A 21,509-nucleotide genomic window follows, 5' to 3' on the forward strand; every position below is an offset into this window, starting at 1 on the left:
GAAATGACCACCTCTAACTGTTTAAATCCATCCATGAAGAAGAGTCAATATCTTTGCACCTTATACCAGGACCCTGGTTATCTGACCCTGGGTGTGTTGCCTCACATACGTGTTGGCATGTCATTGATCGTTTGTCTACATGTTGGGTCTTCTAGTTTTTAGAGGTTCATACGTCGGGGGCCTGGGCAGGCTGCAGACCGCGGGCTGATGGGAAATGTTACATAATGTGAGCGGCACTGTGGGACAAGAGGCTAAGAAGCCACCACAGCGTAGCACTGCAGGGTGAGGAAAGCTTCAATTCACTCAGCTGTGATGACACACATCCCGAAAGTGGTGGCCAGACTGTTCAGGCTGTGGGATAGGAGCCTGAAAACAGCGTGGAGGACAGCAAGCCGTTCCTGGATGAGGAGACCTGCTCTCGCAAAACGACCCACAGCGTTATTTTGGGACCGGCTTAGTGTCGGCAATGCAGTGCCGCACGCAAAGTGCTGGTTCTTTACCCGGTGGGATTCTGCTAGCGGGCTGGATTTGGTGCCAGGAAATGGGGTTTGGATGAGAAAGGGATTTTTTAATAGCCAGGGAAGTGGGCAGAATGTGCAGTGGGGGATGTATGGGGAGGAATGACACGTCTCTTCGCAGGAACAAGGAAAATGCTACATTAACGTTATATTAAATCACTCACCATTGTGTTCATTGTACATGGAAAGGCTTCATGTCGCTTAGATTACACAGTGAGAGCCTCTGTCTGAGGGGCCCTCAGGCGGGGCCCTCAGGAGGGGCCCCAGGACCATCCAGCTAAGCTCCAGGATGTGATCTATGACATGCACATTTGGGGGGGTTTGATTCCCTCCGCTCCAGCTGCCTGCTCTCCAGGAGGGGCAGGCTATAAGTCACTTGTAGGGGTAGCCTTTGACCTCCAAGGCATCCAGATGCATCTTTGAGATTGCAGGAGCCCCTCACCATGTCTTTGATATTAGTCAAATCTGGAGTGATGCAGGATGCGTGGGTTCAGGTGGGGGGGGGGGGGGGGGGGGGGCACTAAGTGGCAGCATGCTGTTTTAGATGATGTATCTGCACATATTTGCAGAGCATATGTTACTAAGCGAGTAATGTGTCCGGGTGTCGCATTTCCGCCACATTATGGAAGGGGTTTATGTTAAGTACTGAGAGTCCAGCCTGAGGGCGGGGGTGGGGGGGGTACTTCACATCAAAACCCAAACCTCCACCGACTGCTCTAGCAGATAATCCTTTGGAGAGCGCCGTGTTATTGCGCTAGGGAGGTGAAGGACTGGGCGGAGTCAGCAGGACCGGCGATGTGGAGGACTGCCGGAGGCCAATCCGCTGATGTACCCCTGTGTGTCGCGTTAGCCGCTTAGCGTCAAAGGCCATGAAAGGAGGCTTTACCTAAAATGTATATGAGATATTCATAGTAGTATATGTTTAATCTGCACCTTTATATGTTTGAAGGCTGAAGTTAAACGGAGAAACTAGTGCCTTTTTCTGTCGTCAGCACTTCTCAATAAGTCTTCTTCCAAAACTCAACACTTCCTCAGGCCACAAGCTTCGTGTCATTAGTTAAAAAGACAGGCCAGAGTCAGCCGCCATGTGGGTTTACAAGAATTCCACAAAAAATATCAATCTGTCTCTGGTGAAACTGAATCAGTCCTCTGCATGTTGGCTGATTTGCCAGCATTAAAGGAGAGATCATGGAGAACACGTCTTGCATGTAGTACGTTCAGTAATCTCATCATGCAGAAAAAATAGGCCCTAATTGCTGTTAGAAAGCTTTTAGAAGTTATTACAGAGCATTAGCATTTACCATTAGCATTTGTTACAAAAAAAAAAATTTAACTAGGAAAATCAGAATAGTAACTATATTCCACTGGGTGTCGCAGTGATTGTTTAAGTGCTGTGGTGGTTTTCCAGTTTCTGTCAATTTGAGATTTTTTTTTGCTCCTAATAGACTAATATATATGCGTAGAATAGGCTTACAGTAAGTTCATGGCTTACTATAAATGGAAACTCTTATTGTGTATTTAGGTAAGTTGTAAAATTGTAAAAAAGTTGTAAAATGCTTTAATTTTGCTTTGTTTTGTTATTTTATTTTATGTTTTTAAAAAAGCTTTTGATGCACGCCAGGAAATATGGTTTTTCGTACTGTGTGTGTTGTGTCTGTTCCTTTTCTCTGATTTGTGGAACTGAAGTGGACTTACTGAATACAGTACTAAATGAATGCTGTTCAGAATGTAACCCAATAACGGACTTCGGAGTGAATGAATCAGCTGGATGCTAGTAGAGCGCAGCTAAATCGAGTCACGCTGCTCCGCACTCTCATCCAGACTCTTCCTCCTATGCGCTGTTTCCCTGGCTGCCCTCGTTTATAAGCAAGCCAGCGCCACCAGCAGAGGATTGTGCCTTTTCCCGGCACCAGTCCAGCCCGTTTCTGACTTGGCTCTTAATGGCCACTCGAGGAGAAGGGTACCTGATCGTCCGGGAGCGGCGGCGTGATCCGTGAGCGATTAAGCCATCAAGGGGCCAATTAATTGCTGACGAGTGCCGCCTTCACCCCTGGCCAGCGGCACGGCGTGGAACGCGAGATCAGCACCTTAATGAGCCCGACATGATTAGCTGCTGCTGTAGGTCGTGAAAAATAAGAAGTCAGACAGCGGGGTAACACTTCAATAAGCTCCGGCATTCTTCCTGCAATTCTGTTCTTTAAAAAGTGCAAAGGAAAAAAAGTGCAGTGAGACCAGGCCCACGCATCCTGCCATTAAAGACGAAGCTCAGCGCTTGATAAGATCCGCCGGGGGAGACGTAAGCTGGTTCTGAGAGGCTTCTGAAGCTTCAGGCCTCATCTCTGCAACGAAGTTAACAAAAAATCCTGCAAAATATTTGGTTGTGAGTCTGAAATCAAGTGCCTACCAATCTCCACCTCTCCTGACCTGTCTGATGTCGTAATGGGGGATCAACCGTAGCTCCAACATTAGACCTTCAGGATTAAATCTTTAGAAGCTTCCAGAAGACACCAGTGGGAGACCCACAAGCCTCATCTCCTTGAATAATGTACTTTGGTCATTCTTTTTCAGTTATTCCTTCAGCTCCAAACCATTTTTCCCTGTTTATTCAAGGATTCCCTTTGTACAGTCTGCATACAGAATTATGAAGTACTTCATCATAAATTAATATTGTTAAGCTCATGTGTCAATAAAGGCATATTTACGTTTTCATGCATTTTACCTCATATTTCTCGAAGAATCATCATCAACGCAGCAAAATCAGGTTCTATTCCCCTGTAAATAAGACCATGTAGCTGCACTGTAAAATGACATCAGCAGATTCATACACGATACGACACTGAGCCAGAGGAGCCGAGAGCTGGGGCTCTGTGCTGCTGTGTGCAGGTGACCTTGAGCGCCGTGTCCTTGGAGATTTCACCCGCTGCGCGCAGTGAGAGAGGAATGCCCGAAACGCTAAAGGATTCCCCCTTCTTAAGCCCTCTAAGGAGGCCCCGCATTCAGCTCCGAGCGCAGTGTCTGCAGAAGAGGACAAAGGTGACATGACCCCTGGCTCTGGTGGGACAATCAGCTCTCTGCACAGCTGGAGAGTGAGGCTGGCTTTGTCACAAAGGGGATTCTCCCACGTTGGCATTCCCGATTAGCGTCTGCCTCACGTCCGTTTTCGCACCTACCAACCACGCCCAAGCCAACAGCACGCCGTCATCGCACCGCGACGTGTCCGTCGAATACACTAACGAGGAAACCAGCCTGCTGGATATTTTTTCCGTACCTGACAAGTGTCATAAAAACCAAGACGCAACGTGACTATTCCCCTCCGTGTGCTTCGTACCTTGATTGATTCTACAGCCATCTGGCGCCATCTGGTTCCCCTGGTTGGCTGGAAACAAAATTACCAGCCACCCCCGGTCAAGGTGGAGTTAAGTCACTCATGGGTAGGGAGGGGGGGGGGCTATTTGATCATCGACAGACTGTTGTTTTTCTCCTGTCCTCAGCTGGATTCTGATCCAGAAGCATGGAGGACGTGCTACGTGATGAAGATGAACCACAGACTGACTAGCCATTAATCAAGACTCTCCACTGAAGCCCCTACCACTTACCAAGTATCAACCCCCCACCCCCACATGTATCTCTACACAGCGTTCCATCCCATCAATGATGTTACAAAATCTTCACCTAGCAACCAGATTTGGAGCTTTAAAATTCAAGAATTGAGATAAGACCAGGAAACCTATTTGGAAGTGAACTGCATCATGGGATACCGTAAAGCACGCCAAGACAACTGGTCTGTGTCCGAGCAGCCCGCAGAAACCCTGATACCCAGCGCAGCAGAGATTCATACCAAGAGTCGCACATAGTGCACATGGACCCTTAAAGACGACGACTCAGACTGCAGAGGGCGCCATCCTCACACTGCTGGCCTCCATGTACCTGTGATCCACCCAATATGCACGTGACATCAGCATGATTCTTTCCTTGGGTTGCTAAGCGTTAAGGTCACAGCGGATGTACATCACCATGCCGGGAGACATGCAGACACTGTAGGGACCTCACCAGCCTGCCCACCCCCCTCCCCAAGCTGCTCACGATGCACGTTAATACTGCTGAGCTTCACCCAGGCGTGACAGTAAGTGTGGCTGGGGCACCACAGAGACGTCAGCGTTCGTGGCTGAAGAGGGACGGCTTTTAGCGGGAAATGAATCTGCCCCCATGGAGGGCCGTTCACTTTCACATGCTCGCTTTCCTCGTCACATTCATGTGAGAGTGCAATTCAGTGTGATCCGGACCCTCTGCGGGGTTTGGGTTGCTGGGGAGGGAAATGCTTTATCCAAAATAATAAAAGCTTCGGATAAGGATGAGCAGTTTGGTCCAACCCGTGGAGTGTCGAAAGATTCTGGGGATCCGTTCGAGTGCACAGGAAACGCGCCTCCTTCAGTAACGGACCGTGGGTGTTTCTCGATACGAAGGACCTGACTGTTCTAGTGTTATCATGTACCCACTTTTACATCGTCTTCCATTGCCGAAGACCAGTTCCAATACTCAAGAACAGAGGAAAGTAAAAATCCCTCGAAGCTGTTCTTATTCTGCCCCAAATATCAAGGATACATAGGTCGTATACTTGCCGAACGAAACCAGTCCCATGATTCATTGCACCCCAAGTTTGCTTTTGGAAGGCAAGTTAGCAAGATCGTTCTTTGTGTTCTTGGTATAGAGGAACACCCTGTATTTACGCACCTGCTTTCCAAGCACCTGGAAATGCCTCATCGGCAGCAGTGAATCTGCCAGGAGCGGCACCACGACCACCTTGCGGTGCCTTATGGATATGGGGCTCAGTTTTGCCGTTTGGCAGAGGAGCTGCAGTGTGCTGTCAGCTTCCCAGTGATGACATAAGCGCCGTGACCATGTGAGGGCGGCAGTGTTTAGAACCACATCGTCTGTCCTACTCTGCTGATATGTTTCTCATGAGCCAATAACATGTACTCTGCCTACAGTACAGCATTTTCCCTGGAGGTATGTCATGTAGGCCTTTGTACCATTAAAGGCTGATTTGTACTATCTATGGCGTAGGTAGCTGCATAGCTGCGTATCCTAGACTGCCGCCTGATGTCTGTAGTTACATTTATGGAGAGATGCATGCCAGGCTACAGTGTAGAGCATGTGACTATACCCTACCTGTGGCTAATCGATGGTGTAGATTCTACACAGTAATATAAATCAGTCTGAATGATCGATATTTACAGACTGTAATCATGTTTTTCTCTCTGCCTGCTCTGATCTTCTTCTTGCTCTGTATCCCTCTTTATTCTGGAGCTGGACTTCACCATCTCAGCATATCTCCACTCAGATGGCTGGGATGCCTCCCATCCTGACCGCAGACTGAGGCTCGCGCCTTAGATTTAAGAATCTGTCAGTATATTCCCGGTAAACGATGGTCGTCTAATCAGTCACGCCGTATCTGCTTCTCTGGTATGGCTTTGCAGTTTCTCTGAGCTGAAATGCTTATAAGTTAGTGGGAATCTGGGCTCAGGCTGACCAGGGTGGGGGGGGGGGGGCTCACCGCACCCAGGATTTCTTTTTTCTGGGGCCCCACTGAAAAAGTCCCTTTGGGTCTCCTTGCAGCTTCAAGTTTAGCCCATTCTGGAAGATTACTCCTAGCAATTAGTATCGAGTCGGCATTGATTGACTGGAATCTATAGCTATTAGAGTATGTCCAGGGCAGCATGGTGGGGGCCTGGGGAGATCTATGAGGGGAGGGGGCAAATGGCGTCGCTCAGCATCACAGCTTTTCCCAGGACCAGAGGTGAATGACGGTGGACGACCGTTTTAATTACCAGGACTTGCTCAAGCAGCATTTCAATCCCTGTGCAATATTTACTTGCTTAGTGCACAAACAAATAGCATCCAATAACATGGGCATGGTGATTTTTTTTTTAGCAGTTAAAGGTATTCAGCATGTGGGTGGGAGGGGGGGAGGGTGTGATGCTAACTGCAGCCCAGATCAGCTACAGCCCCCCCGCAGTCAGCCGATTGGAGTACTGGGGAGCACCAGCTGCTTCCGGCCACCAGGGCGCAGTACGTGTGTGCGTGTGGGAGTGCGTGTGCGTAGGTGTGAGTTTCATCGCATGCGCAGTTTGCAGATGCACACACCCACGCAGTCACACCGCACAAAAAATAAAAAAGAAAAGAAAATAGGAAATAAAAAGGGTTTACCGGTGCTCTGCTGTTCGAATGTTACAGTGCCACAGCCTGCCACAAACACTCATTATAGGCTGGCTGCTGCGTCTAAATGCAGTGCCGCACTGCCAGTCCAGTGCTGTATATAATCCCCGTAATGTCACCACTGAAGAGCTGTTTTTCTTTCCTTCGGGTTTTCTCTCAGATAGTCCATCGAAAGATAACTACTAATGAATGTATGTAACATTCCATGCTTGATTTGCTGATTAACTGATAAACTAATTAAAAGCCCACTTCTATCATTGCTCATAATGAGCAGTTTGTGGTTGTGTGTCTGTATGCTGCCTCTCGTTAGTCTTTACAGTGATTACCATAGGTAGAGGCTGGCCTGTTGTTCTGTAGCCTATTTCCCTGTTATCAGTTAGTTGCTTTAGCTTCTGAATAATAAAATAAACATACATATATTCAACTGGGTATGTTTTATCCTGATCCCTTAACTGTTTCTGTGTTTTTGTATCTTTTTGATACATAGTTCAGTTTTCTGTGCTCGGCTATCTGTCCTAGGTTGCAAGGATAATTGTTGATGTCTGAAAACACAGTGGTACAGAAAGCTCTCACAGAAATCAGGCGTACCCTGCTGTGCCTGTGCCATCATATCGGTGGGGGGGGACCATGAGGTCCCTGTGGCCGGCCCCATATGCACAGCGATATTCCGGCTCACATCTGGATGGTTCTTGAAAGACACCGTCACTCCTGGGACTGACTGGGTGCAAGATCTCCCAGGACCACGGCCTGTGTATATTGGGGTTACATGTAAATGACTTCCGCCGAAACGTCTTTGTAAACGTTATATTGCCGGATGGCTGCTGCCTGCTCTGGAGCGTGATGTCACCTTCAGGCAAGCTGACTGAGGTCACGCAGCCTGTAATTTTCCGTACCACTACTCTAAGGCCATTTACACATTTGTCTTTAAAAATTGTTTACACGTTCACTTATTAGTCAGGATTTACCAGTGGAGAACATCATTTATGAATGACGAACAGCTGGTACAATTAGTGTTACTGGACAGAGTTTCATGCTGATGTGGATTTAATGGAATCCGGAACATGCTAAATGTTCCAAAATCAAGCTTGGTTTCCACATGAAAGGGACATAGCAGGAAAATCAAGAGCGGCACAAGAATTCCACACAGTGATATTTCATTTGAACATCAGATTGCCATCAGCTGCCTGGATGAAATTTGGGATTCCTGATCTTGCACTGGGGAAAGAAGAATCTTTATGACAGTCATTATTGGATTTGATCTTCGGAAAGGGTAGGGTGGGGTGTCTTATTCATGGCTGATTGATCGGCTCAGCAAGGAAAGGTCTAATAATGTACGCAGCTATTAGTAAAGTAAAGCTGCGGTGGGCTCGACTTTTTCTGAAGCCACCTATTGCCTGCAGTTTCAGGGCTGAAAGTACTTACTGTACAGTAAAATCAGAGATCACACATTACAGGAACTTTAATTTGACTTAGTGAGAGACAGGAGAAACTGGAAAGACAGGAGAGAGCGTGAAAGAGAGAGAAAGAGAGAGAGAGAGAGAGCTTACCTCCTAATCATTTAATTTTCAATCTTCTAGCTGTCTTCTGTTTGCAACAGGCATATTGTTGGGCAGCCTTAGACTGTAGGCCCCTTGCACACTCTCCCCCCTCTGCAGTGCGTATTGACGTTTGTGTGAGTGTGTGTGTGTGTGTGTGTGTGTCTGCATGTGTGTCTGTGGTTTCTTACAGTCCATCACCTTAGCTTCAGTCATTCCTGCCTGATCTGGTGAGACCTCCACACATACTTCATAAACAGCAAAACACATCAGTAGCTTTGCCAGGAATAACAAACAGATGTCAAGAAACAAACAAACGAAAATGATTGAGCATTCACCGAAACCTCAAATGGAAGCTAAGCTGCAGTCCAAAAGCTCGCTCATGCTCCACAGCCCACGTGAGGACACGTTTTATTTAGATTCTTTTAATTTGATTTAACTGAGCAGCTTAAATGGCTCAGAATCAAGATAAATGTAGAAGAAGAGACTGAGCTATTTAGCGAGTAGTTAATCATGTCCTCTGTCACTACAGGCTCCTGACCTTTTTACCTGAAGACAGTTCATTAGAGATTGTAGGAAGTTAGGTGTGTTTTTTTTGGAATTGTTTTTACAGTTCAGTTTGTGTGTACGGAAGTTACCATGACTGTAGTTACGTCAATGGAGGGATTTAGCAGTAATACTTTACTTGATGGGGCCAGAAATACTTAGGAGTAAGTCAGTTACTACTAAAGTGCAAATCATGAACAAATGTTGTAGCTACTTGAGATAAAAGAAGCATCGCAATTCATTAATGAAAAAACATGAGACCAGTATTTCGCTTCTGTTATTCATGACTTGTTACTTCAGTAGTTCACAAAGGTTTTCAGAATTAACAGATAAAGTAACAAACATAGTAACTGCTTGGGACAAAAGATGCGGCACAATTCATTGATGATGAACAAACATGAGATCAGTACGTAACTAAGACTTAGTTGATGGTTAATTAATTCATAAGTATCACTACATTATTCGTGACTCGTCACGTAAAGTGTTACTGATTTAGGAATTGAGGAAGCGATGCATATTGTATTTTTGTGCTCACTTGGTGTCATGCACTGTTTTACCCATCGACTAAGTCTGACCTAAAGCTTGCATCGATTGTAAACAGCTCAGCTTCGTGCTGCAAAATCAACCCAACTGAGCTCTTTTTGTCTCCCTCTCTCTGTCTCCCTCTCTCTCTCTGTGTGTCTCTCTCTCTGTCTCCCTCTCTCTCTCTGTCTCTCTCTATGTCTCCCTCTCTCTCTCTCTGTCTCTCTCTCTGCATCCCTCTCTCTCTCTGTGTCTCTCTCTCTGTCTCCCTCTCTCTCTCTGTCTCTCTCACTGTCTCCCTCTCTCTCTGTCTCCCTCTCTCTGTCTCCCTCTCTCTCTCTATGTGTCTCTCTCTCTGCATCCCTCTCTCTCTCTGTGTGTCTCTCTCTCTGCATCCCTCTCTCTCTCTGTCTCCCTCTCTCTGTCTCCCTCTCTCTGTCTCCCTCTCTCTCTCTATGTCTCCCTCTCTCTCTTTCTCCCTCTCTCTTGGCATCCCTCTCTCTCTGTCTCCCTCTCTCTCTGTCTCTCTCTCTGTCTCCCTCTCTCTATGTCTCCCTCTCTCTCTCTCTGTCTCCCTCTCTCTCTGTCTCTCTCTCTGTCTCCCTCTCTCTATGTCTCCCTCTCTCTCTCTCTGTCTCTCTCTCTGCATCCCTCTCTCTCTCTGTCTCTCTCACTGTCTCCCTCTCTCTATGTCTCCCTCTCTCTCTGTCTCCCTCTCTCTCTCTCTGTCTCCCTCTCTCTCTGTGTCTCTCTCTCTCGGCATCCCTCTCTCTCTGTCTCCCTCTCTCTCTCTCTTTCTCCCTCTCTCTCGGCATCCCTCTCTCTCTGTCTCCCTCTCTCTCTTTCTCCCTCTCTCTTGGCATCCCTCTCTCTCTGTCTCCCTCTCTCTCGGCATCCCTCTCTCTCTGCCTCTCTCTCTCCATCTCTCTCACTCTCATGTTTTATTTATTTGCCTGATACTTTTACCCTGAGCGATTCGAGTGCCTGTAATGGAAAGGTTTGTACAAATGCAAATAGCAACACAGCAAACGGGAGGCTTGGGTATCCAACAATGTTACGCCGCAGAGTGGCTTAAGTCATTATGAAAATATAATCATCTGCACCTCTTAATGTCTTAAAATATTGATGGTGTTTCATGTTCCTGACCAGCACAGGGGTGTCATGCGGTGAAACGAGAAGCTCACAAGCAGGGATGTGTTTTTCTTTAATTAAAGTTTGCTACATCATGTTCCAAAAGGTTAGTGTACCCTTGAGCTGGTTACATCACCAAAAATGCTTCTGTATAAATGGGGAAAACAGCTTTCAGTATAATATGAGGTAATGTACAGTATATGATAACAACATAATGTGGATTTTCAGTGGTGATGCAAAAACAACAGGGATCGATCGAAAGGCCAAACTGGGAAGAATAAACACAGTGAAATACCCCACTCCGCCCCGTTCCGGGTCCTCCAAAGCGCTCCCATTGATGATTAATAATTAATCGAATGCATCTGTGTATAAAAATTAGTGAGTTGTGAGGCCGCACACAATGTGTATAATTGCTTGGTGCCTCGTAAAATACGAATCCAGCCTGAAATGGTACATTTAAAGCACATCCATTCAGATTTTATTAAACAGAAATAAAAAATGCTATCGCAGTTCGATGTTCTCACATTCTACCCCTTTCCGAAATTGATTTTCAAAACGGTTATTTAGAGATCTGCTTTTCTCTCCTTTCCTATAAGCAAAACTACAGTACCTAGTTCAAATGTTTAAGCTCCCTTGCTTAAATCGTCTGGGGTGTGGTGGTTAAGAGTCATTGGTAAACTGGCTATAGTAAATGATCCAGGTGTAAAAATAGACAGAACTATGAGTCCTTTCTAATCAAAACCCATCCACCCTACTATGTCCCTAGAGCTTTTGATCTAGCTCACGTCGAGCCTGGAGTCCGTCCCAGGAAGCAGAGAGCGTGGCGAACTGTTGTGCAAGACATCTGATTGGTTGGTCCTGGCTCCACTAGTTGCTTGGACCCACCTCCTCTACAATCTGTGAACCAATCATTTTCCCTTCTGCCCTTAGCACATCTTTATATAAGTAAATCTTATACAGGTGATCAGGTGATTTATAGTCACCAGTTAAAATCCTTCTCTGGGCTGTGGACAGAGCATGGTGTAGCCCAAGTGCACCCTCACATAAGGAAAGATAAACTGGGCTTGGGAACTTGGAGCTGACTTACCTACTCAATGACCTTGCTGAAAATCGTCGGCTAAATTAATTAACAAATCCTATAGGTAAATTTAAACTACAGTAACAAATTTAATGTGTCAGGTCCACAAGACAAATCACAATAAAGACCAGTTTGCGTGAGATAAAATAGTGAAGAGAATAAGCTAAATATCTGTCTAAATTATAGAACATCCATCCATAAATAGCACTTATTTACCCTGTTCGATATCCACAGTCGATGAGCAGGTCACATTTAATCACTTCTCTGCTGTTCGAAATGAGATTTGCTCTTAAGGTCGCAGAACAGACCAGCCGCTGCATAAATTATTAAGACAGTATTTTGATACAGTACAACTTGAAAAGCACTAGCGGTTCTCTCTCTCTACCTTCTGAGATCTCAGGAGAAATGCAGTCTGTCGACACTGTGGCCTGCCGTACTGCCACCTACTGGCTGGAGATTTAATAATCTGACTCCAGGAAAACTGCAATTTATGCGTTGCTTCATTTTCTTTTAATCTTCCAATAACTGAGGCCTGCATTAGAAATAATGATTCTTTATGCAGATTTGTAGCGCAAAGGCAGAAAGCACGCTTCTCTGCTGTATTGGACAAGAGCTTCAAAACCTCTTTTAAAACCTTTGCGCAAATATGCTTTGGTGCCTTGAAAAAATGTAATAATTATAATAATATGTTCACTTCCTTCCTCCTTGCTTTGTTTTTTAATGATCCTTTACACGGTGATTTGGTAAGACATAATGTGTAAGATCAATATAATAATGACTGCAGATTAACACAAAAATAATTGAAAATGCCAGTGGTATACACTAGGGGGCAATAATCAGTAACTATCCCTCTCCTATTTGCTGATCTTGACCAGGGTTATGGGAGGAAGGGGTGCCTGCAGTCTGTCTCAGGCAGCGGAGGAAAGGATGCCAGTTCATCGCAGGGCACATACCCCACCTGCCTCACTGTCACTGAGTTACTTTGGGCAAAAGCTGTTAAATATGTTAAAATGTGAACGTAAACATAGTCGTGGGCCAGACATTTACCAACAGGCCTAATGGCATGTCTTTGGACAACAGGAGGACACCAATACAGCACAAGGAGAACATGGAAATTCCACAAACTCCACCTGCATACAGTATGCAAAATATAAATGCACCCAGTATCCAAAATCTATACACAGCCAACAAGCAAACTCTACACATGCCAAACACAAACCCAATTTGCAAACTCCACATGCACTAAACATGCAAACTGTACTACACTAACGGTATAATCATTATGAAACCGAGACTGAAACTGCAATACACATGTTAACAAGCTTGTATTACGGTTCTGGAAGACAGAACCTATCTACCCCCCCAACCCAAACCCGCTGCCGCAGGTTTGTTTGTTTCACATTTAACACTATAACACATGCAAATCAGAAAACTATTATTCTGTTTAAAGTTAGGGCAAGCATGTATGTTTTGTAAATTTTACACATTAGACCTGTTACATTGTCTTACACCTGCGAGTGTCACATGACTATTTTGGTCCAATCACAATCAAGGTAAAAGCTAGGCTAATTTAGCTAAAGATTAACATTAGCTAAAGATAGATAATATCCGTAAGACTTCAGACCCCTCTGGGGGTCTGCATTCAAGTCAACATTTTGGTTATTTGGTAGATTATAGAATTATATTTTTTATGTAATTTTTATACGTAGTTATTTTATGTGCCGTTAAGTTAATGTAACATGTTCTTTATCATTGTTATGTTTAGTGATAATTAAAGCCCAGGGGTATGAACTGAGCTTTATACTCTAGGCCTGATCCTAACTCTAGGTTTTGAAAATCATTGCTCCTCTACTGACTGTCTTTCTGTCTGACTGTCTTCCAATTATTTATCAAGGGGTGATGATGATGTCCTCAGTCCTCTCCTGGAAAAGGTCCAGCTCCACCTAAAACCAAGATAACAACTGGAGGAAGAAGAAGAATGAGGAGAAGATGGATCATTGCTCACACTCATCAGACTGCAGCAAGGGAGCCGAAGATGATGCAGGGCGGAAGGACAAAATAGAAGCAGTGCATCCTGCTGTAAATGCATGATGACATGCAAGCAGCATCAAATGCAACATCAAAGTGTCTCCAGCATCTCACACTCTGCTACCGGCTCAGCTGGTAACAGGTTCCAGTGTGTAAAAAGGTGCAAATTGTAGCAATAACCAAAGGCTGCAGAAAGGCAGCATCCTGGAGGACCGTTTGACGGTAATACCTGATTGTGAGACGTGACGTTTTCATGAACGTCAATCACACGGCTGAATCGGCAGGACTGATTGCAGGGATCAGGGATCACAGTAATATAAAAAGGCGTCTGGAAGACGAGGAGACCGTGACCCATCCCACAATTTCATTTTCAGTTCAGTTCAATTCAATTTTATTTGTATAGAGCATTTTCACAACATTGCATTGTCTCAAAGTGCTTAGCATTATCCCTGCCCAAAGCCCCCAGTGAGCAAGGCAGAGATGACAGTGGCAAGGAAACTCTCCCTAAAAGGAGAAACATTTTGGGGAAAACAGACTCAAGGGGGGAGCCCATCCTCAATAAGATCTGAGTCTCAATGCAGGGGGCAGGCAGGTGATGGTAAGTAGATGCTGATGCTGCTTCTGACGGCAGGATGAACAGTGGCACAGCAGCAGGGAAGGAAGGAGAGACGTTAGAGGCAGAAGGGCGGGCAGGCTGGAATGGCGTCAGAGGCAGTAGGGCGGGCAGGCTGGAATGGCGTCAGAGGCAGGAGGGTGGGCAGGCTGGAATGGCGTCAGAGGCAGGAGGGTGGGCAGGCTGGAATGGTGTCAGAGGCAGAAGGGCAGGCAGGCTGGAATGGAGTCAGAGGCAGTAGGGCAGGCAGGCTGGAATGGCGTCACAGGCAGAAGGGCGGGCAGGCTGGAAGGACGTCAGAGGCAGTAGGGCAGGCAGGCTGGAAGGACGTCACAGGTAGTGGAGGCATCGCAAGCACTGGGTAGACAGAATTATCTTGATTTTTTGGGCCTCCAGGCAGAACACATCAAGAGGGGCAGAGGTTAGGCGGGTGGTTGTCTTGGGGACGTATAGCTGTGGGCCCTCGTGCCTTGGGGCGGCGGGATGGCCTCGGTTGCCTGGTTCTCCCTGCCTTTGCCACGGGCCTCGGGGTGGGGGGGCGCTGTCACGTCCCCTGACGGCATCAAATGCCAGCACATCCAGTGACAAATCAGTTCACACCTACACTTGCACATACAAGAATGGGCGCGTAAGAGTTTGAGCGATCAGTATCATTATTATAATTTCTTTTTAGCGTATGTTATAGATATAGGAACTGAAATATACATGTATATGTGTAGGATCATGAGTGTGTGTCTGCTGCATATATATAATACCTATTTGTACCATTATTATTAAGGGTCCAAAGCACGAAGTGCTACAGTATGGAACCTTCTTGAAATTGTTAGGATTATTATTATTTTTTTTAATTATTATTGTTGTTGGTTTAATTTAATATAAAATAAAGTTGTCCTCCTAAGAGGGGTGGTGGTGGTGGGCAATTTAAAAAATTAATAAATAAGAGGGGCAGAGGAAATTAAAAGTGTAATTAGCCAAAGCAGGGAAGACTACAGGCAGTGCAGCTAGGTGACTGGAAGCCGATATGGCAGCATAAGTAGGAGGGAGAGGCAGGTGGGAACGCAGGCATGGGGAGTCCCTGTACATCAGCACTCCAATTCCACAAGGAGGCGTGAAGCGTGAGTGACAGACTGACAGTTCAGCTCATCCAAAGCCAATGGCACCGATCCCCAGCCAGCTCTGCACCTCAGTGTGGGCCGTGGAGTGAGTGGTTAGCTAGAGCCAGAACTGCAGGCCCTATAAGCTGCACTAAACAAGTGTGTTCTTAGTCTAGTTCTGAATACTGAGTGTGAGCCTGGATCTGCTGGGAGACTCTTCCACAGTTCTGTAAGAGAACGCTCTGCAGACTGCCGTACTTCTTTATACTCTAGGTACTAATAGATATGCTCTCTAAAATATTATGGGTCAAGACCATTCAGTGGTTTATAAATTAATAACAGTATTTTGTAATCAATATGAAACCTAAGTGTTAGCCAGTGAAGGATGCATAGAACAGGACAAATATGATAAATATTTAGCTGTTGTAAGAACTCTTGCTGCTGCATTTTGTAGTGGCTGAAGTTTATTTAAGGACCCAGAAGGGCAACCAGAATGGAGGGCATTACAGTTATCCAGCCTGGAAGTTATTAAGGTTTGTATTCATTTTTCTTCATCATGGAAGGAGAACATATTTCAAAGCTTGGCTCTGTTGCGTAGATGGGGCAATGTGGTCCTAGTAATACTTCTTATGTGAGCATCGAAACATAGATTACAATCAACCAGGACACCAAGACGCCTGACCACTGTGTTAAGCTGAGTAGGAAGACCACCAGGGTTGAGGTTGTCAAACTTATTTTGAGTAGTTTTAGGACCATCTAGCAGTTATTCTGGTTTTTCGGTGTTTAACATAAGGAATTTTTTAGTCACCCACCACCAGATGTCCTGTAGACTGTCTTCTAACCCACAGAGCTGGGATGCATGATCCGGTTTAACAGATAAATATGACAGTGTATCATGAATGTGACAATGGAAAACAGCACCCTGATTTCTACTAAGGTTACTAAATGGTAGCATATATAAAGTGAACAGTAGCGGACCTAGCACTGATCCCTGTGGGACAGCATATTTGACTTTGGTGGGCTTGGAAGATTCATTGTTCACATGAACAAACTGATAATGATCAGTTAAGTGGGCAAGAAACCAAGAGATCACTGTCCCCTTAATGCCAACCACAGATTCTGGCCGGTCCAAGAGAGTATTATGGTCCACAGTGTCAAATGCTTGTAACACCAACAAAGATATACAGCCATGGTCAGAAACCATAAGCAAATCACTTATTACTTTGATTAAAGCTGTTTCTGTGCTATGGTTTGGTCTAAAGACAGACTAATTCTTCTGCATTATTTTTCTGTTGGAAGTGAGACAGCTGAGGAACAACAATTTCAGGAAGATTTGACATGTCTATAATTTTAGAAATCACTAGTTTCAAGATTTGATTTATTGAGAACAAGTCTAAGAACAGCTATTTTAAAAGGTTTTGGAACATACACAAGCATAAGAAAGGAGTTTAACAAGTTTAACAGCAGTACTGCTAATCAGTGGTGCAATCTTCTTCAAGAGGTTTTGTCGGAAATGGGTGTACAATACTAGTAGATGATTTGCAGGAGGAAATAAAGTTCAAAAGTTCTGATTGTTTTACGGGAAAGGAAGCTTCTGAAGTGACAATATCAGCACGAATAGGACTAGCAGAAGGCTGGTATCTGTATGTCACGACGATCAGGCGCCCAGAGCGTAGACAAAAGGGCAGGATGCCAGAAGTGGAGGAATCACAGAGTTTCTAATGAGAAGGGTAGGGCAAACGAGACTGATAATACAATGACCGGACTGGGGAATCAAATGGAGACGCGGACTACATACATTAAACTAATGAGAACTATCAGAAACAGCCAGTAAACACGGGGAATTCACACGGGGTTAATGAGGGGGAGCGGATGATCGGGGCAGGACATGTATGTGGCTATAGACATGCTCTGGATGATCTGCATAATCTTAGTTATTGTACCATTAAAAATGTAATAAAGTCATCACTCCTAAGAGATTCTGGGACTTCTGAATTTAATGTTGAATAACTCTTTGTTAACCTAATGTCACGATAAAGAATCCAGGGAGCAGGTATAGGGGTGAACTAAAGGGCTTTATTCCACCCAAAAACGGGGCAGGGGAAAACAAACCAGATCGTCAACAATGGAGAAGAGGTATCACTAGGAAGATACTGAGCATACAAATGGAATGACGGTAATGACAGAACTGGGGAGCACTTTTATACAAGGATTAACAATAGAGCAATCAAGAGGCAGCTGGAGTGCAGCACACAAGGGTAGGGATGAGAAGGCATGAGATTGTCCATCAAGGTGGAGGTGACATAGAGTCAATCCTGGGAAAAGCGTGACCCAGGGCAAGACTGTAGACCAACACAAGGTGATCAGACACATCTCTTGTCATTTGACCACAGACCTGAGGCTGTTTTAGAGACTCAATTCACAGGAAGCATGTCTTTGGAAAATGGATAATACTAATCAGTCCAGACACTGTCATGAATGGAGAGGACCACCCAGTCCAGACATTGTCATAAATGGATAAGACCACCCAGTCCAGACACTGTCATGAATGGCTGAGGCCACTCAGTCTAGACACTTTCATACGTATGCGGATAAGACCATTCAGCCCACACACTGACATGAATGGATAAGACCACTCAGCCCAGACACTGTCATGAAAGGATAAGACCACTCAGCCCAGATACTGTTATACATTATACTATACACTGTTATGCAATTTTAGGGTACTCCCTTAAAAATGAAACAAAATTAACACCCAATCATACAGGTTTGCTCACTTCAAAGAGGCAAGTAAGTTACTGCCGCACGCTTAAATAATTCAAAATGTAGGTTGGGGTTCTGAAACCAGTGCTTGAATTGCTGCATTAATCAAAGGAGGTTATTTATATTCATCACAGAATGTTCGATAGCTTTCAGAGGCTAAAAACTGCGAGCTTGTAATTTTACTTAAAATATTAAAAGCAGGCCAATTGTACTCTATAAATTAAGAAGGAATTCACAGGGTTCTTCATTCTTGAGTGAATAGCTATTATTTTGGTGGCTTTTGTGGGAGCAGCCGCAAAATGAAGATGAAGAAGCGATTATACGCATCACCCTTTAATGGCAGACGAGTTTGTAATAGTGCGCTGGCTGAGCGTAAATGTTTTCTTGGATTAGCTGAGTGAAAAAGACGTTACGGGGACAGACTGTTTGGTGACTAATATCCCAGTGGGGTGTTGGGTTAAGCTTAAAAAGAGCCAGCAAACGAAAGGAGAAACGATTATGGAAAATGAAACCTAGCATGTCACAGTGGATTGATGCATAGTGCTGTTAGGTCACACCCCCCAAGGAAGGGGTTTAAATCCCTCCCCCGGTCTGAGTGTGGACCTTACATGTTTGCAATGTTTTTCCTACTGAGATTTCAAAATTGCCCTGGTTTGTGCCTTATGCTGTTAGCATAGGGTCTAAGTCACCTATGTGGCCCAGACAACAATAGCTTGTTATGCTGGGTTAAGACCCAAAAACCTCCTGTTTATCTCAAGGTTGACTATAGGGGTGTGCTGTCTCGACCTTGAAGACTGTGTCAGTGCCTGAAGTATTCAGCATACTTCTCTATAGATTCACAGAGATTGTTTCATTTAAGATTTAGCGGGTTTGTTGTGTCAGTTACTATTCTGAACGCTGTCACCAGATAAAAGCCTCCTGAAATTCTTATTTCTAGATCTTTTTATAAATAACGCCTCGCATAAGGAAAATCATCTCATACAGCAACTCTGTGGTAGTAGGTAAAAAAAATAATAATCTTTTTTAAACAAGTTGGTAAAACAATATTGCAGAAATTGTGTCGAAAGAAAGAGTACTTTTACCAAACCGGCATTTTTCACAGTATAGCGCATTTACATTTACATTTTGTTTATCAGAGGCTTTTATCCAAAGCGACGTACATTGTGAGAAAGCAGCCAGTCCCTGGAGCAGATCAGAACATGATGCTGAAACATGCTGCAAGCTCGTTGGAAACATGAACCCATAACGCGAAACGAAAGCGGTCAGGAGCGTTAGCATATGTGATGTCACCCTGCCACTGTCTCACTCCCCCCCTCGATTAACTGAAACACACTACAGCAAGACTGAAATGAAATTAGCTATGACCTAACATTCTTGTGGAAATGTTGACCTGTCAAAGCTCACCAGAGGAGAACAAAATATGGAAAGGAGTCATGGCAAAACAGAGCTTGATGGCTGGAAAAGAAGCTAGATATGATGCCGACTTGCTGAAAGCCCGGTGTTGGGTGAATACTCATTTCCTCTGCGCTAATGGGGCTATAAAGAGCGAGGGCAGATTTTATTGATTCACGCGCTTTGATTTCCTGTCCGTGCCACGTTAATCACCCATCTCCTCACATCCTGTCGGCTTTGGGGTTTGTTAGGCAGGATGGAATTTTGATGCCGGCCAACTAAAACTGATAGCTAAACTGAAGGCAGCGGTGGTGTTTGCGACGGCACAAACCATGCATTTGCATGTGGCTCCTCGAAGGTTTGGGGGCCCTCTGTTGGCCACAAGCAGTCACTACACTAGGCAGGATGGGGGCAGGGGGGCCCCCAAAGTGACTTTTTGAGTAGGGCCCCAGAATCAACAAACCTGCCCTTGACTGAAGGCCCCTGAGGGACACCAACATGTTACGTCTAACGTTCGCCATCGACCAGGTAACTGGTAGTGAAAATGGCCCTGAAACCTATAGCCCATTCCTTGAGGATTACAGTGGTTGGCCAGCACCATCACATTCTCAGGGGAACAGATAAGAGTTCAGCTTTGCAGAGCAGCTGATGGAATCTCCAATCTCTGAGAGAATCTACTCCAGCAGAGACCCATGCGAGGTAAGGAACAGGCCTGGGGAGAAGACGGTGTGAGGGGGAGGCAGAGAAAAGAAAACAAGTTTGGAGAAGCTGGTTGGGGAGAGCTAGAAGGTGGGAAGGAAGAGAGGGATTGTGGGAAAGATGAGGTGGAGAATCAGCTGGGTTTGGCAGTGTCGAGGGAGAGGATCGCAAGCGGCGACTGCGTGAGAGAAAAGACAACGTTTCTATCGAACTGTTAAGGGAGCTTTGGAGTTGGGTCTGCTGGTGTTTTCCTTCTCCTTGCATCAGACGAGGAATGAATATACAGTAGACAGCCTTAGACCTGGAGAGTCAGCTGCGTTTAGCTCCGCCCCCTGTCTCGTGAAGAAGCAGATGGATGCTCCAGTGTAGCTCGGTGTCGTTAATGTTCATCTCTGGGGCAATATGTTATGACACCCCTGAAAGTGGCACATCGATTCCTAAGGATCCCACCACTTTACTAAATGCAACGACGTTTCCGAAATCATTTTGCGATTATCCCACCAGCTCTGCCATGGCTCCCAAAGGCAAGGCAAGTCCTTTAGGTCTATGATAGACTGCATGGGATGCCTATCATTACTCAGCAACACCAAGTGCAGGGATGTCTGTACAGGATCACCAACGACTCATATGACTGTGTTCAAAGCAGGTGGATTGATTTCATATAGCGGATCACGTTTCTGTGGCCAGGTTAAGTGCCAGATTGAATCACACCTTCGGTGTCAAATATTTGTGGAAGACTCAATGTGCGTCAGACGCACTTGCACCGTTTTGTGCGTTTGATCAAAAACAGATGTAAAAAGAATCTTTACACTGCAAAACGACGGGCGAACAATGGTAAATATCCTTGAGTTGATTCAGACGCTTTCAACTGCGAGGAATTTAAATGGGCCTTTTTCCTTTGGACGTCTGTTTCCTCGGTAAATTACAGCTGTCGAGCCGTTTACTTTCAATTCTGACTTTTCAACATTTCAGCCGCAGTCAGCGGCTTCCCGCGCTGAACTGCATGCCGCTGATTAGAGGGAAAGCTTTTCAAACAATGGCGATAGACAGCTAATCAAATTTAAACACAACACTATTATCTCATTGGGGGATGTTTTCTGAGTGAGGAGAAGGATTTTTTAATGAGGAGAGGGCAAAAAAAAGGAAAACACTCTTCTGTGAGCTTGCAGGTACACTGACAGCAACTAGAAAGCAAGATCGAAAACAATCTCTGAAAGTGAGGCAGTTCAGTTCAAATGTGACCTGGGTGTGAGACCGGCTTGAGATTTTTTTAAATGACAAAGCCGGTCAAAAACAAATATATATATATATATGCCGATAGGCTGTTTTTTTTAGCATTCTGCCAAAAGCCACAGACTGTAGCATACACAGCCA

Source organism: Brienomyrus brachyistius, chromosome 17 (genome assembly GCF_023856365.1).
Source record: "Brienomyrus brachyistius isolate T26 chromosome 17, BBRACH_0.4, whole genome shotgun sequence".
Lineage (NCBI taxonomy): Eukaryota > Metazoa > Chordata > Actinopteri > Osteoglossiformes > Mormyridae > Brienomyrus > Brienomyrus brachyistius.